At 37.0% G+C, this 14,917-nt stretch overlaps 1 protein-coding gene and 1 long non-coding RNA gene across 2 annotated transcripts in view; one reads left to right on the top strand and one right to left on the bottom strand.

The window, feature by feature from the left end:
- The window catches only part of ATF3 (activating transcription factor 3), a 59,139-nt gene extending 57,400 nt beyond the window's left edge, over positions 1-1,739 (bottom strand). The window contains exon 1 of the mRNA XM_073900222.1: positions 1,263-1,739. The gene's annotated coding sequence lies outside the window, so the exon portion shown is untranslated. The remainder of the gene's footprint in view (positions 1-1,262) is intronic.
- Positions 1-14,917, top strand: part of LOC141374027 (uncharacterized) — a 38,080-nt gene that overhangs the window by 2,048 nt on the left and 21,115 nt on the right. The window contains exon 2 of the long non-coding RNA XR_012380581.1: positions 7,158-7,261. This is a non-coding gene — a long non-coding RNA (uncharacterized lncRNA). The remainder of the gene's footprint in view (positions 1-7,157; positions 7,262-14,917) is intronic.

A 14,917-nucleotide genomic window follows, 5' to 3' on the forward strand; every position in this document is an offset into this window, starting at 1 on the left:
TGTTGTTGTAGTAGGGGACACAGTTTCCTTCTTTTCCAAGCCCACCCTTCCCCACTCCCGCCACCACCACCACCACCACCACCACCCATGAGAAAGACAAAATAAAAGTCAAAGCCTAAATTATTTTGGGATCTAAGTAGTGTGGTGTACCTTTAGATTTGAGATGGTAGAACTTTGTCCTGCTCTCCAGGCCATAACGGTAATCCACACACTGGGTTAGTTAGGTCCTCGTCACAGGGAAGTTAGTCATTATTATTTTTTAAATAGGAGGGGTGTCTGGATGGCTTGGTCGGTTAAGCGTCCGACTCACGATTTTGGCTCAGGTCATTATCTCAGGGTTGTGGGATTGAGCCCCGTGTCAGTCTCTCCACCGGACTTGGAAACTGCTTGGGATTCTCTCTCTCCCTCTCCCTCTGTCCCCCGCTCCCCGCCCCCAATTAGGAATTTCAGAAACTCTGCTTCTTTTGTGGATAGTTAAGACTGGTTGCTAAATGGAATGTTTACACTGAAATAGATCTGGTTTCTGCACAATACTTCACACCTACCCTGAGAGAAGATTTAAGGATATAAAATGAAGAGATTTAATTTACTCTCTCCCTTAAAAGTTACCACGGTCAAAGAGAAGGGAATTTTTTACCACCAAACTTTATTAGCCAGAACTCAGCAAGCTGGAATTGATGCCACACTCAATTTTACAAAGGGCTGATGAAAAAATTAGTTGCTATCAGAGATCTAATTTTGAAAATACATACATAGTATGTTACAGTGGTTACTGATATTTTTTCAGCAATAATTAGTACCTCTGCAAAATCCCATCAGAAGGTCCACATTTTAATATCCACTGTGTTTAATTAAGTCAAGAAAGTATTTGGAAGATTTTTAACGAGATTTTAATTAGGGTTTTAGAAAGTGGTTCAGCTACATTTTCTCACACAAAGAGTTCCATGGGTGTGATGAAACACAGAAAGTAACTTTCATGAAAGCAGAAGAAAGAAAGCTGGAAGGAAAGAACCAAGGGACACTTTGCTATTGGGTAGGTTCAGCTTTGACAATTCCTACTCACTTTCATACCACCCTCCTCACCATTTTTAGGCACTATTTCACCTGGATTTTTTTCTCAAAATAGAGTCTTCTATAATAATATAAAAATAACATCCGTTTGTTGAGCACTATGTGCCAGGCCCTGTGCTCAATGCTTTATGAAATTATTTCAGTTAATATATATGTGTATATAAGAGATTTATTATAAAGAATTGGCTCACCTGTGTATGGAGGTTGGTACCTCCTAAGATCTGCAGCGTGAGTTGGCAAGCTGGAGACCCAGGAGAGCCAATGGTATGATTCCGTTCCAAGTCCAAAGGCAGGAAGAATTCACTCTCACTGGGGGAGGGTCCGTCTTTTCATTTTTACAGGCCTTCAACTGACTGGATGAGGCCCACCAATGTTATGGAGGGCAACTACTTAATCTGCCAATGTAAATATTAATCTCGTCCAAAAACATCCTCACAGAAACACCCAGAATAATGTTTGACCAAACATCTGACCACCCTATGGCCGAGTCGAGTTAATTTGTTAACCATCACAGACCTATTTGATTTCCAAAGCTCAAGGGATGTGAACCCACATCCCATAATGTTATGCCACAATGTCTCCTCACTCTAGGATTCACAAAGTAACTTTAATCCTGGGCCTTTCCCCTGTTATCTGGAATGTCTGTGAAAGTTCATCGCACTCACACCCGATGAACACACCTAATTAGGGCAGGTGTTTACCAGTAACTAACTCAGAATCCCCTCCCCCAGTAGCACATACAACATAGCCACTTCCTTCCTTAGGATAACTCTCTGGCTTTCGAATTCACATAACCCTTTAATTCCCTCCACACTAGCAAATCTTACCTGCCTCCTTGTTCAGCCCCCTTCATGTCCTCTTTGAAGGGCACCAAGCCAGTGAGCCCACGATCTTCCCTTCTCTCAGCTGCCTCCTTAGGACCAACCTTTGCTATTGCTTACTCTTGACTCACTCCTACCTTAATTGTCATTGTCATTTTAGAGCTCTGACCTCTCCACCCTCTCAACACAAGCAACTGTCACTGCAAGGACTTCACTTGGTTGAGTTTCAGACTGGTGAACCTACCTCCCAGAGATAGCTGATATAAAAATACTTCCATGGTCTATGTACTTTTAATAAATGCTGTTTACTCAATTTATTTACTTGATTACAATTTTGGAAAGAATAAGAATTCTTAGAGTAATATTTTTTTACTTAGTTGGCACTATTCTGTTACATGCTAGGACACCTTATGTAGGTATCATGGATGTCCTGACACCAGCATTTTTTTCACAAACAGCCTCAGAGCATTTGTTCTTAGCAAGTTAGTTGTCCTTTAATATCTAGAACATAGTCATTCCCAGCGAAGTAATGCTTTGAATACTTTCTCAGATTTTTATGTGGTTTTTCATTGTATATTAGTAAAGTTAAAAACATTAGAGAACACTTAAACACATGAACAAAATCAGATTTTATTGGTATTCAAAAGATATGGTGGAGCCTGTCTAGCTTTTAAAACTGAAAATGTTGGGGCATCTGGGTGGCTCAGTCGGTTGAGTGACCAACTCTTGATTTCTGCCCAGGTCATGATCTCAGGGTCATCGGGCTCCACCCTGGATGTGGAGCCTGCTTAAGATTCTCTCTCCTTATGCCCCTCCCCTGACCCCCTCCCTCCCTAAAACAAAAACAAAAACAACTGAGAATGTTAAGGTGGATATTGGGAGAGGGCAGTTGTTACAGATGTTATAGATATTAGCACTTAAGGTATTTTTCATTCTTCTAAAAGTTAATTTACCAAACACAACTCACTTCAAGGGCATTTTTATTATAGTCACAAATACAAATACACTTTGCTTCCATATTAGAAAAAAAGTCAGGTGTGTATTTTTTGATAAATGACATCTGCCACAATTATATTCATTTAATTAAAATGAAAAAGTTGTTTCTGTTACACAAGTACCTTTGTTCCAGAGTTTCCAGGGCTTGGAATTATATTAGCCCTCTTAATTTAAACTGACTTGGTTGGCCTTGGTATGTCTGATAGAATAAGAACAGAGGGTGTTCAAGTCGAGATCCTAAAAATCTAAGTTGTTAAGTTTGATGTGTAATTTAGTACTGTTTTACCAGCCGGATTCCAGTGACTTTGGTCTCTAAAACAATTATGAGGCTGGGCCCTTTGTAAATGGTTTCTTGGATGCTTTTTCATCTATTGAAAACTTAATAAAGAGGAGACATCGCTTAATTACCCCTTCCTGTGTTCTTAATAGTGTTATTGTTATCTTTTTAAATCCAGGTTTGTTGAAAACAGTCATGTCTTTTCCTTTGCCTTTTTTAGAAGCAGAGCTACAATTATGTTTTAGGACACAATGGAATCTATCAATTAATAGAGCTAACAGATAATTCTTTGTCTTTAACTATTAAATGTAGAATTTTCAGCATATTATGTAAGCAGCATTTATGGTGATATTCTGGAAATTTAAATCATTGAAATTTTTAACAGATTTAGATTATTTTGTTTGAGATTTTAAAAAATATTATAGGGGCATCTGGGTGGCTCTGTCAGTTAAGCATCTGCCTTCGGCTCAGGTCATGATCCCAGGGTCCTGGGATCGAGCCCCTCATCGGGCTCCCTGCTCAGCGGGGAGTCTGCTTCTCCCTCTCCCTCTGCCTGCCGCTCCCCTTGTTTGTGCTCCCTATCTCTCTGTCAAATAAATAAAATCTTAAAAAAAATATTATAGAGAACATTGCCTTAGCAACATTATGGTTATAATAAAGATTTTGCAATCCAAATCCTTACTTTAAAAAAAAAAAACCTCAAAACATTTTTTATATCCTATTTTAAAATGTTGATATTATTATATTGAATTATATAAAATCCAATTGGATTATTAGTGTTATAAATAAATAGAAAAAAATTACAAGATTTATACATATAATTACAAAAATTATAAGATTTGTTTTACACCGAAATTGTAAACTGTATTTTAAATGTTATTTTATTTTTAGCTGGGTAGTTAAGATTTCAGGCTTTTTTTTTTTTTTAAATCACGTTTACTGAGGTGACTTACATGCAGTAGCATGTATTCTTTTAGGTGTGAAGTTCTGTGAATTCTGACAAACACAGCCATATAAGCATTACCACAGTCAAGAGAGAACATTTCTACCACCGCAGAAAGTTCATTTGTGCCCCTTTTAGTTAATTTATTATCCTGAAAATAAAATTTTAAATAAAGTAAGACTTTTAAAAACATGCCTGGTACACTGGCCTTGGGCCATTATTGTTGTAAACCAGATTATAACTTTAGTGGGAAGGCAAATGTAACTGAAACAAACCTAAGTTTTGAATATATTACTCTAAAATGATTGGATAGACGTGTTCAAAACAAAGTGAAAGATTGATTTTATTGTTTTATTCCATCTCCTTGATGTATGTTTACCTTTCTTCACCCTACATCCATCTCAAACATTTTTTTTTTTAAAGATTTTGTTTATTTGTCAGAGAGAGCGACCGAGTGAGAGAGCACAGCAGGGGCAGCGGCAGGTGGAGAGAGAAGCAGGCTCCCTGCTGAGCAAGGAGCCCAATGTGGGACTCGATCCTAGGACCCTGGGATCATGATCTGAGCCGAAGGCAGATGCTTAACCCACTGAGCCACCCAGGTGCCCCTCCGTCTCGAATATCTTTTTTTTTTTTTAAAGATTTTATTTATTTATTCATGAGAGACAGAGGAGGAGAGAGAGAGAGAGAGAAGCAGAGGGAGAAGCAGGCTCCCAAGGAGCAGGGAGCCCGATGTGGGACTCGATCCCAGGACCCTGGGATCATGACCTGAGCCGAAGGCAGACGCTTAACCATCTGAGCCACCCAGGCGCCCCCGTCTCGAATATCTTGATGTAACTAAATCCTTAAGGCATTTTCTTTTGCCAGCTTGTATTTTAGTCTTTTCAGTGAATATTAAAAGTGGAATACTATCTCTGCCCTTCTGAAATAAGCAAGTTAAGAGCAAGAACAATGTCATCTTCATTGTTTATTACCATCTCTTCCATACAAAAACAAGCCTAATAGTTATTAAATGATGAAATTTTCTTTGTTCCAAGCTGAGCAGAAAGGGGTTTGAGAATGACTAGGATTTTCTCCAGTAAACATTGAGAATGTTGGTAGTGCTAGGTTAAAACTTAAAGCTCAGTTAAACACCTAGATTTTAGAGTTAGATCTAAATTTCTTTCATCCTTTTTTTAAATTGAAGTATAGTTGACGTACAATGTTGTATTAGTTTCAGCTCTGTAACTCACTAGTGATTTGACACTTCTATACGCTGTCCTGGGCTTACCACCATAAGTGTAATTGCCATCTGTCACCACACAACGTTAATTACAGTGTTATTAACTATATTCCCTAGGCTGTACTTTTTATCTCCTTGACTTATTTGTGACTGGAAATTTGTATCTCTTAATCCCCTTCACCTATTTTGCCCACCCCCCCCAACCCCCTTGGCTCTGGCAACCACCAGTAATGTTCTCTGTATTTATGAGTCTGTGTCTGGTTTTTGTTTGTTTGTTTGTTTGATTGCTTACTTGTTCATTTGTTTTTTAGATTCCACGTGTAAGTGAGATCATAGGGTATTTGTCTTTCTGTCTTACTTATTTCACTTAGCATAATACCCTCTAGTTCTATCAATGTTGTAAATGTCAAGATCTCATTCTTTTTTATACCTGAGTGATATTCCAGTGTGTGTGTGTGTGTGTGTGTGTGTGTGTGTGTGTGTGTATACATATGTACACCACATCTTTATCCATTCATCTATCAGTGAACATTTAGGTTGCGTCGATAACTTGGCTATTATAAATAATGCTGCAATAAACATAGGGGTGCATATATCTTTTCAAATTTGTGGTTTTGTTTTCTTTGGGTAAATATCCAGTGGAATAACTGGTTCATGTAGTATTTCTATTTTTAATTTTTTGAGGACTCTCCATACTGTTTTCCATAGTGGATGTACCAGTTTACATTCCCACCAGCAGCGCACGAGGGTTCCCTTTTTCCACACCTTCACCAACACTTGTTATTTCTTGTCCTTTGGATGCTAGCCATTCTGACAGGCGTAAGGTGATATTTCATTGTGGTTTTGATTTGCATTTCCCTGATGATTAGTGATGCTGAGCATCGTCTCATGTGGACCTACATTTGAATACTGACTTTATCATTTATTTAGCTATAAAACTTCAGGCAAATTCCATTTCTATGAGCATCAGTTTTCCTATCTATAAAATCACAATAAAAAACCAAAATTCATTAGAACTGCTATGAGGAGGAATTTGAGATTAAAGCACCTGGCAGAGAGTCTTGCTCATAGCCCAATTCTTTCAGCTTGAAATCTTAAGGTATTTTAACTCAGATACCACAGCTGCCTATAGTGGAGGAGAGAATTAGCTTTTAGAATGCAGATGGAGGTGGCTGGATCTGACCTGTGAGCAGTTAATTACTCTCCCAATTTGTGTTTTGATTAATTACGGATTTTCATTTATGGGATTTTCTTGGAGGAAAGAAAGAAGAGTGGCAATGGTGAAGAGAAAGGAAACCAGATGGGGAAATTGAGAAAGGGAGAGATACTGACTGAATGAATGATGAATGAATGAGCAAACAGAGCAAGGCACCAAAAAGGGTTAGTAATATTATCCCATATAAGCCAGCTTGGCGTATGGTATCTATAATACAAAAGGAAAGGAGTAAGGAAGTTATATAAACTACATGGAAAAAAAATAGGTATCTAAATATTTTGAAAAATATACAGTGAGAACTCCACAAAGATTCCCTTTATACAGTGTTACTTTGTATATATTATATAGTATTAAGGTTCAGAAAACTGGTTCAGTTATTTGCCTGCTCTGATTTCCTAAAGGTGTTAAATAATTTGATCAGTACAATGGCATTAGAATAGCTAAATTATAAACATAATGAAACAAAGAATGCTACTTTTTAAATGCCCAATAAGCCCAGAAAAAAAAGACTTTTCTATGGCCAGCCAAACTCTCCAGGATGAGGGTAGAATAAAGACAATTTCAAATAAGCGAGATCTCGAAAAAAAATTATTTCTCATTTGCCCTTGTCTCAGGAAGCTGCTAGAGGGGGTGCTCCGTCAAAATGAGAGAATAAACCAAGAGGAAGGCGTCAGATCCTGGAACCAGGGGCTCCAACTAGTGTTGCAGTGGAATACAGGTAACTTTCAAAAATATTACTAACACAGAAGATTAAAATAAAAATTGAAGGAGTACAGGTGAAAGGAAAAATTAGTTAAGAAAATAGAAGCTAAGAAATAAGAGGAAGAGAAACACACACTCTGAACCTGTTTCAAGAATGAGATGGCAAATCTGGCCCTTAAGTCTCCTAGCATCCAAAGCAAAAGGGAAAGTAAGCTCACTTGCAAGTTCTGTAATTCCTTAAGATAAAAATAAAGTGGTTGTTTCCCAAAAGACTTACTGTAGATTTTATGAAAAGGATCCTTCGCTCTTAATTTTATCCCCACAATAGAATATTGTGTTTGATGTGACTTTCTTAGAGTGTACCTTATGGCCCCAAAGCATTATTAAGTAAAGACAATTCTGTAAGGACTCAGGAGTACTCTCCAAGATGAATCAAGAGCATGTGAATAGCTGGTCAGGATATTATTAATTGACATCCCATTAAACCTCACGGGAGGCTAGAAGGAGGTTGGTAGGTTAGTCTGTTACCCTGAACAATTTAGCTCTTTCCCAGAACTAGCCCCCTTAAAGCAAAACCAGTTCTCTTAACTGCACTTGTCCTCAGTAATAGGCAGTTTAGCAACTGTCTGGATGTTGGAGCATGTTCATTTGGGGGTCTCATGCCCCACCCCAAATGGCTCATCAGTGTATGCTGTCCTATCTCAGTTTCTGAGAGAAATTTTGATAAACGCAGTTTTCTCTAATGCATTACATTTCCACTAATGTTTTAGTACCTTTAGATAGATTTTCTGGCTTCCCCATTAATCTAACTCTCAATACAATCTAGATAGAAAACTTTCTGATTGCCCTGTTCCTTCACCAGGTAACATTCAGGATATCATGTCCATCAAGCAATCTTTCATAAGCATTTATTTCCTATAACCAGACTTATATTAATAATTAAGATTGCATTTACTTAGGAGCTGTAGTTTGGACAACTAACTAGAATTTTCAGTTACCTATCACATATCATCCCCCTAACCATTGATGAGAATTTACGGCACCACCTGTACGGTTGTCAGTTTTGAAAAATTCAGCCCCTTTTGCTTTCATCTGATTTTCCATTAAGAATTATTTTTAATAATTCTTATTATATTATATCTTATATTATTATAATAATAATTCTTAATGGAAAATCAAGCATAACTTTTATAACTCCTTGAGTGTTTACCTTTATTTAACCTATAGTTCACTGGTTCTTGAATAAACCTTAGAAGTGTATTTTTTAAATAGCTTTTGAACCAACCTTTAGAAAGATAAAAGTTTTTGCTATTAATCTCTTTTGTGTCTAGCAGAATATGTTTATTTACACATAAATAACTAAATTTTTCTGACACCCTAAAATGTGAAACCTTAAAAATAGACTTCTGTTTGTACAGTACTATTACCTGCTCTTTTCCAGGAAGCTTTTTAATAGGATTATACTTCAAAATAATAAACTGCCTCCCTGCCACTTATAACTCAGTTATTACTATGGTAGCATTTCTGCTGTCTTTAATAGAGTCTAGAAATGCTTGAAACTGAGGACTAGAAAATGCGGTGGTAGCCTAAGAGAGTCCATGGTGACATTTTTATTCTGACCCGAAGTAAATTTCCATATATTAAATAAAAATTCAGCGAAACGATATTTCTTCTCTGTTAAATCAACATTTGTCATTGCTGCAAAAATATATCTAACCAGTTCTTTTATTTTTTATGACTCTTGTTAACTTTTGGCTCTTTTTAAAAATAGAAAAATGTTTTTATCAGACTTGATATGATTTATAAGCAATGATCTCTGAAATACTGAATGATGTATTTTTATAAACAAAACTGTCATAAATTTAGAAATCAGTTTTGTAAGTGAGAAAATATCACAGATGTTGAAGAGGATTTTTTTTTGTAAAAAAAATTTTCTAAATTTAGGCAAATTATTTTGACTTTAGAAAAATCTGAACAAAAAGAATTTTCAGAAGTGATATTGGCAAGATGGCAAAGTAGGAAGCCCTGGATCCTGCTTCCCTCACAAATATACCAGTTAAGCAACAATTCATGAACAAATTCATTTTATGTAAAATCTAGAGACTAATTGAAAGGCTCTTACATCCTAGGTGAATATGAAACCAGACTCACCAAAGCCAGTAGGGAGATTCAGGACCCCTTTTCACCAGAGTCCCTGCTCCCAGCACAATGCCATACAATCAGGAGGAGAACCCCTAACTCCCAGCTTCTCCTAGGGAAGGAGAGTTTGGTTTATGCATCCAGCACCCTGGAATTTCCCAGGGAGCTCCCAGAGGACTGGTTCTGTCTTGTAAGTCTTAGAACTCTGATGGGTCCAGCATAATCTAGCCACGTGGGGGAGAATGGAAACAGCAGCTTTGGTTGGTAGATGTCATAGATCTTCCTTCCTGCTAAGCAGAAAGAGAACAGATGTCAGTCTTGGAGCTCTGATGAGTCTGGTGCTAACCAGCACCCCGGGGAGAATGGGGACTGTGGTTTGGACTGATAGATACAATAGCTTCCCCACCCCTGACTTAGCATAGAGCAAGCAGACAAAAACCACAGCTTCCTGCTTCTCCCTGTGGAGGGAAAGAGTTGATAGAGGCCCCCCAAATCCTGGGCAGGGTTGATAGGTGGGAGTCTTCTCTTATACAAGGTCAGTCCATGAAGACTGGTGCAGGTGCCTGCTTTGTTCAGTGTACAGACACCAACACAGACAAAGAAAATGAAGAATCAGGCAAAGGTGTTCCAAACAAAAAAGGAAAATAAATTTCTAGAAACCCTAATGAAATGGAGTTACAGGATTTACCTGACAGAATTCAAAATAACCATCATAAAGATGCTTTTTGAGGTCAAGAGAAAAATGCATGACCAAAGTGGGAATTTCAACAAAAATATAGGCAATATTAAAAAGTACCAAACAGAAATCATGGAGCTGAAGAACACAATAACTGAACTGAAAAATTCACTAGAGGGGTTTAATAGCAGACTAGATCAAACTGAAGAAAGAGTCTGTGAACTTGAAAACAAGTCATTGGAAATAATTCAGTCAGAGGAGCAAAAAGAAAAAGAATGAAAGAGAGTGAAGAAAACTTAAGGGACATCATCAAACAGAGTAATATATGCATTATGAAAGTCCCAGAGAAGAGAGGGAGAGAGAAAGGATCAGAAAGCTTATGCAAAGAAATAATGTCTGAACAAACCTGTGGAAGGAAATGGACATCCAGATCCAAGAAGCCCCCAAAACACTAGTTAAGATGAATGCAAAGAAATCCACACTGAGACACACGATCAAATTGTCAAAAGCAAAGACAAAGAGAATTTTGAAAGCAACAAGAGAAAAGCAACTTGGCATGTACAAGAGACCCCTCATAGGACTATCAGTGGATTTTTCAGCAGAAACCTTGCAGACCAGAAGGGGGTAGAATGATATATTTAAGGTGTTAAAAGAAAAAAAATGCCAACCAAGAATACTGTACTCAGCAAAATTGTCCATCATAAAGGAAGGAGAAATAGGCTTTCCCAGACAAAAGTTCAGGGAGTTCATCACCACTAGCCCTGCCTTAGGAGAAATGCTAAAGAGAATTCTTCAAGTTAAAAGGATGCTAAATAACAACATAATAGCATAAGATAGTATGAAACTTTGGTAAAGGTAAATATATGGACAAATACAGAACATCATATTACTGTAATAGTAGTGGGTAAATCAATTTTAATTCTAGTATAGAAGTTAAAAGACAAAAGTATTAAAAGTAAATACACCTAAAAATATGTTAAGAGATGCACAATATAAATGCATGTAAATTGTGACAACAGTAACATAAAGTATTGGGGGAGAAGTTGAAGTGTAGAGTTTTTATATGCAATTGAACTTAAGCTCTTAAAATAGACTGTTACAGGGGCACCTGGCTGGCTTAGTTGGAAGACCATGCAACTCTTGATCTTGAGGTCACAAGTTCGAGCCCCATGTTAGGTATAGAGGTAACTTAAAAATAAAATCTCTTTTTCAAAAAATAGACTGTTGTAACTATAAAATATTTTATGTAAGCTCCAAGGTAATCCTCATACATGCACACAAAATTCCTATAGTAGTTACACAAAAGAAAAAAAAGGGAATTAAAACATACCAATGCAATATATTTAGATAGACATATATATAGACACACACATATATATATATAGATATAGAGAGAGACATATAGAGACTATATATCCATATATACATAGGAAAACAAGAGGTAAAAACAGACAAGAGGAGTACAAGACTAATAGAAAACAACAAACACAATGGCAATAGTAAATTCTTCCCTATCAATAAATTATACGTAAATGGATTGAATTCCCTATCAAAAGGCATAGAGTGGCTGAATGGATAAAAAAAAAAAAATAAGACCCAACAATATACCGTCTACAAGAAACTTACTTTAGATTTAAGGACACACATAGGCTAAAAGTAAAAGGAAGAAAAAGATACTCCATGTAAATGGTAACCAGAAGAGTACAGAGGTGGTTGTACATGTATTAGAAAAAATAGATTTTAAGTCAAAAAATGTCCCGAGACAAAGCACATGATATAATGATTGAAGTGTCAATCCACCAGGAAGGTATAACAATTATATATGCATACAACATCCTAGCACTTAACTATATAAAACAAACATTGATAGAAATGAGGGGAGAAATATATAGAGATACAGTAATAATAGGAGATGTCAATATCCTACTTTCAATAATGGATAGAACATCCAGATAGAAAATCAATAAGGAAACAGAGCACTTGAACAACACTGTTGACCAAATGGACCTCATAAACGTTATACAGAACATTCCATCCAAAGCATATACCTTCTCAAGTGCATACAGATCTTTCTTCAGGATAGATCACACATTAGGTCACAAAACAAGTCTTAGGAAATTTAAGAAGATTGAAATCATATCAAGAATCTTTTCTGACTACAGTGGAATGAAACTAGAAGTCAATGGCAGAAGGAAAACTGGAAGAAAATGCACAGATATGTGCAAATTAAACAACACACTCTTCAACAACTACTGGGCCAAAGGAGAAATCAAAAAGGAAATGAGAAGTACCTCAGGACAAAAATGAAAACACATCATACCAAAACTTACGGAATGCAGCAAAAGCAGGGACATTCATAGTGATAAACATCAAAAAAGAAGAAAGATATCAAATAAACAATCTAACCTTATACTTCAGGGAGCTAGGAAAAGAAGCACTAAGCCCAAAGTTAGCATAAAGAAGGAAATATCAAAGATTTGAGCAGAAAGAAAATAGAAAACAGAAAAAGATACAAAAATGAATAAAACTAAGAGTTGGTTTTTTGAAAAGATAAACAAAATGGATGAATTAGACCAAAGAAAAAAGGGAAGCCTCACATAAAATCAGAAATGAAAGAAAAGACATTACAACTGATACCATAGAAATTAAAAGGGTCATAAGAGACTACTGTGAACAGTTATAAACCAACAAACTGGATAACCTAGAGGACATGGATAAATTTGTAGAAACATACAGCCTCTCAAACTACATCATGAAGAAGAAGACAGTCTGAACAGACTTATAACCAGTGTGGACATTGAATCAGTAATCCAAAACTTCCTAACAAAAGCCCAGGACAAGATGGCTTCACTTAGGGGAGACCCTAAGTTGTCTTTGTTCTGCTGTTGGAATCTAACTTCCAGCTTTTTGGCAAATGCGGCTCAGAGATAGATGGATGTGGGGTGAGATAAAGACCTGCATGTGTAGTGTGATGTAATCACAGGATTTAGTTCTGATTGCACGGAGTAAGATTTATTCATTTCTTTATTCTTCTTTACTTTTGTGTATAAAGTGTGTTTTGCATTTGAATAAAATGCCCTCAAGTATAGGAAAAGATTCTGAAACTCTACATGGTACTCATATCCTAAGACAACTCTACGCCTCAAAGATACTCATCCAAATATAGAGGTGGCCAAAAGATGAGTTATGTGATGTTTACAGGTTTAGGTTTAAATAAAATGGCATCTCACCCTTAGTCCCATGCAAGAGAGGCTTTCTGCCCTGGATGCTGGGCTTCAGAGGGCCCTGTAAATTCACACACACGCACGCGCACGCACACACTGTACTATAGAACACATGGGTACCTCTGAATTAGGATCTGGTGCTCAGCCCTGACATGGTGTAGCCTACAGCCCTAAATATGTGCTTCAGCGACTAACACAATTCAGGTGAAATAGAACATAAATTATGCGAAAATCTTGATTATAACCACATACCAAGTGATTTTACTAAAATGAAAGTAATTATATAGCATTTATGAATTATGTATGTCTTTATTTTATTATTCATCCAATACAGCTCATCAACAGAACGCTCAGACATAGGAAATAGTAAGGAAATTCTGTTGTCTTTCATATTTTGCTCACGTAAAAAACCACAACTTTCACCGATGTTTCAGCTTGGGTGTTGTATTAGTCAGCTGGGGCTGCCATAAGATGCCACAGATTGGGTGGCTCAAACAACAGATATTTATTTTCTCACAGTTCTGGAGGCCAGACATCCAAGATCCAGGTGCCACAAGGTTGTTTTCTGGTGAGTCCTCTCTTCCTGACTTGCATACATCTCCCTTCTCCCTATGTCCTCACATGGCCCTTCCTCTATGCACCTGCAGAAAGAGAGAGATCTCTGGTGTCTCTTCCTCATATAAGGATACCAGTCCTATCAGATTAGGGCCCCACCCTTTTGACCTAATTTAACTTTCATTACCTCCTTGAAGGCCCTATCTCCAAATATGGGCGGGGGGGGGGGAATTAGGGCTTCAATGCATGAATTTGAGGGGAGATGACACAATTCAGTCTATAACAGGTGTTAGGAAGGTGTTTTTGTCAAGGTAGATATATAGAATAAGCTTTACCCAACAGTTTGCTAGCTTGATTTATAACTTTTATACATTTAGTCATATGGCATGTGGTCCTCCATTTGTACTCTTGCCCCAGACCTGACAAATATGAGGGGCAGGCCTCCAACATAGAATAAGTATATGCTACAATTTGTGGCTAAGAGTGGCTTCCATCAAACCTAGCTCAAGGGGTGTTTACAGAAGAATTTGTCAATGAGTAAGGCTGTCTTTCAGTGGAATGATCTAGAGTATGAGGTAGTAAGCTCTCTGTCACAGGACACTTGAAAGCAGAGGATGGTTGACCAAATGGCAGGAATGTTGAGAGGTATGCCTATGCTGAGTCGAAGGTTAAATTAGATAATCGTTAAGACCCTTCCCAATTTTAAAATCCTATGAAAGCTTCATTATCTAGAAATATAGGCTGTCAGGTCTTCTTCCTTAGTTATATCTTCTAAAACAATACAAACTTTCTAAATTTTCCTAGGGCATTTAGTTTCTTCTGAATGTTTTGTTTAATATCTATATAACCTTTTAAGCCACAAAAGCTGTTTTTGAGTTGTATATGCTTTCAAAGACAGGAAGACTTTTAGTCTATTTCAGGTTAAGCAGTAAAACTGCTATTTAATGAGAAAACAAAAATAAAATCCCAAACCAAAAATGCATTGCTTTCTGTAAGTGTGGTTCAGATAATTTCTAAATAAGGTATTTGCTTCATATATAATCACAATCATGAAGGGATATTACAACAGATTTTACCT

This window comes from Callorhinus ursinus, unplaced genomic scaffold, assembly GCF_003265705.2.
Source record: "Callorhinus ursinus isolate GAN/ISIS: 27379988/994484 unplaced genomic scaffold, GSC_fseal_2.0 scaffold13, whole genome shotgun sequence".
In the NCBI taxonomy this organism is placed as follows: Eukaryota; Metazoa; Chordata; class Mammalia; order Carnivora; family Otariidae; genus Callorhinus; species Callorhinus ursinus.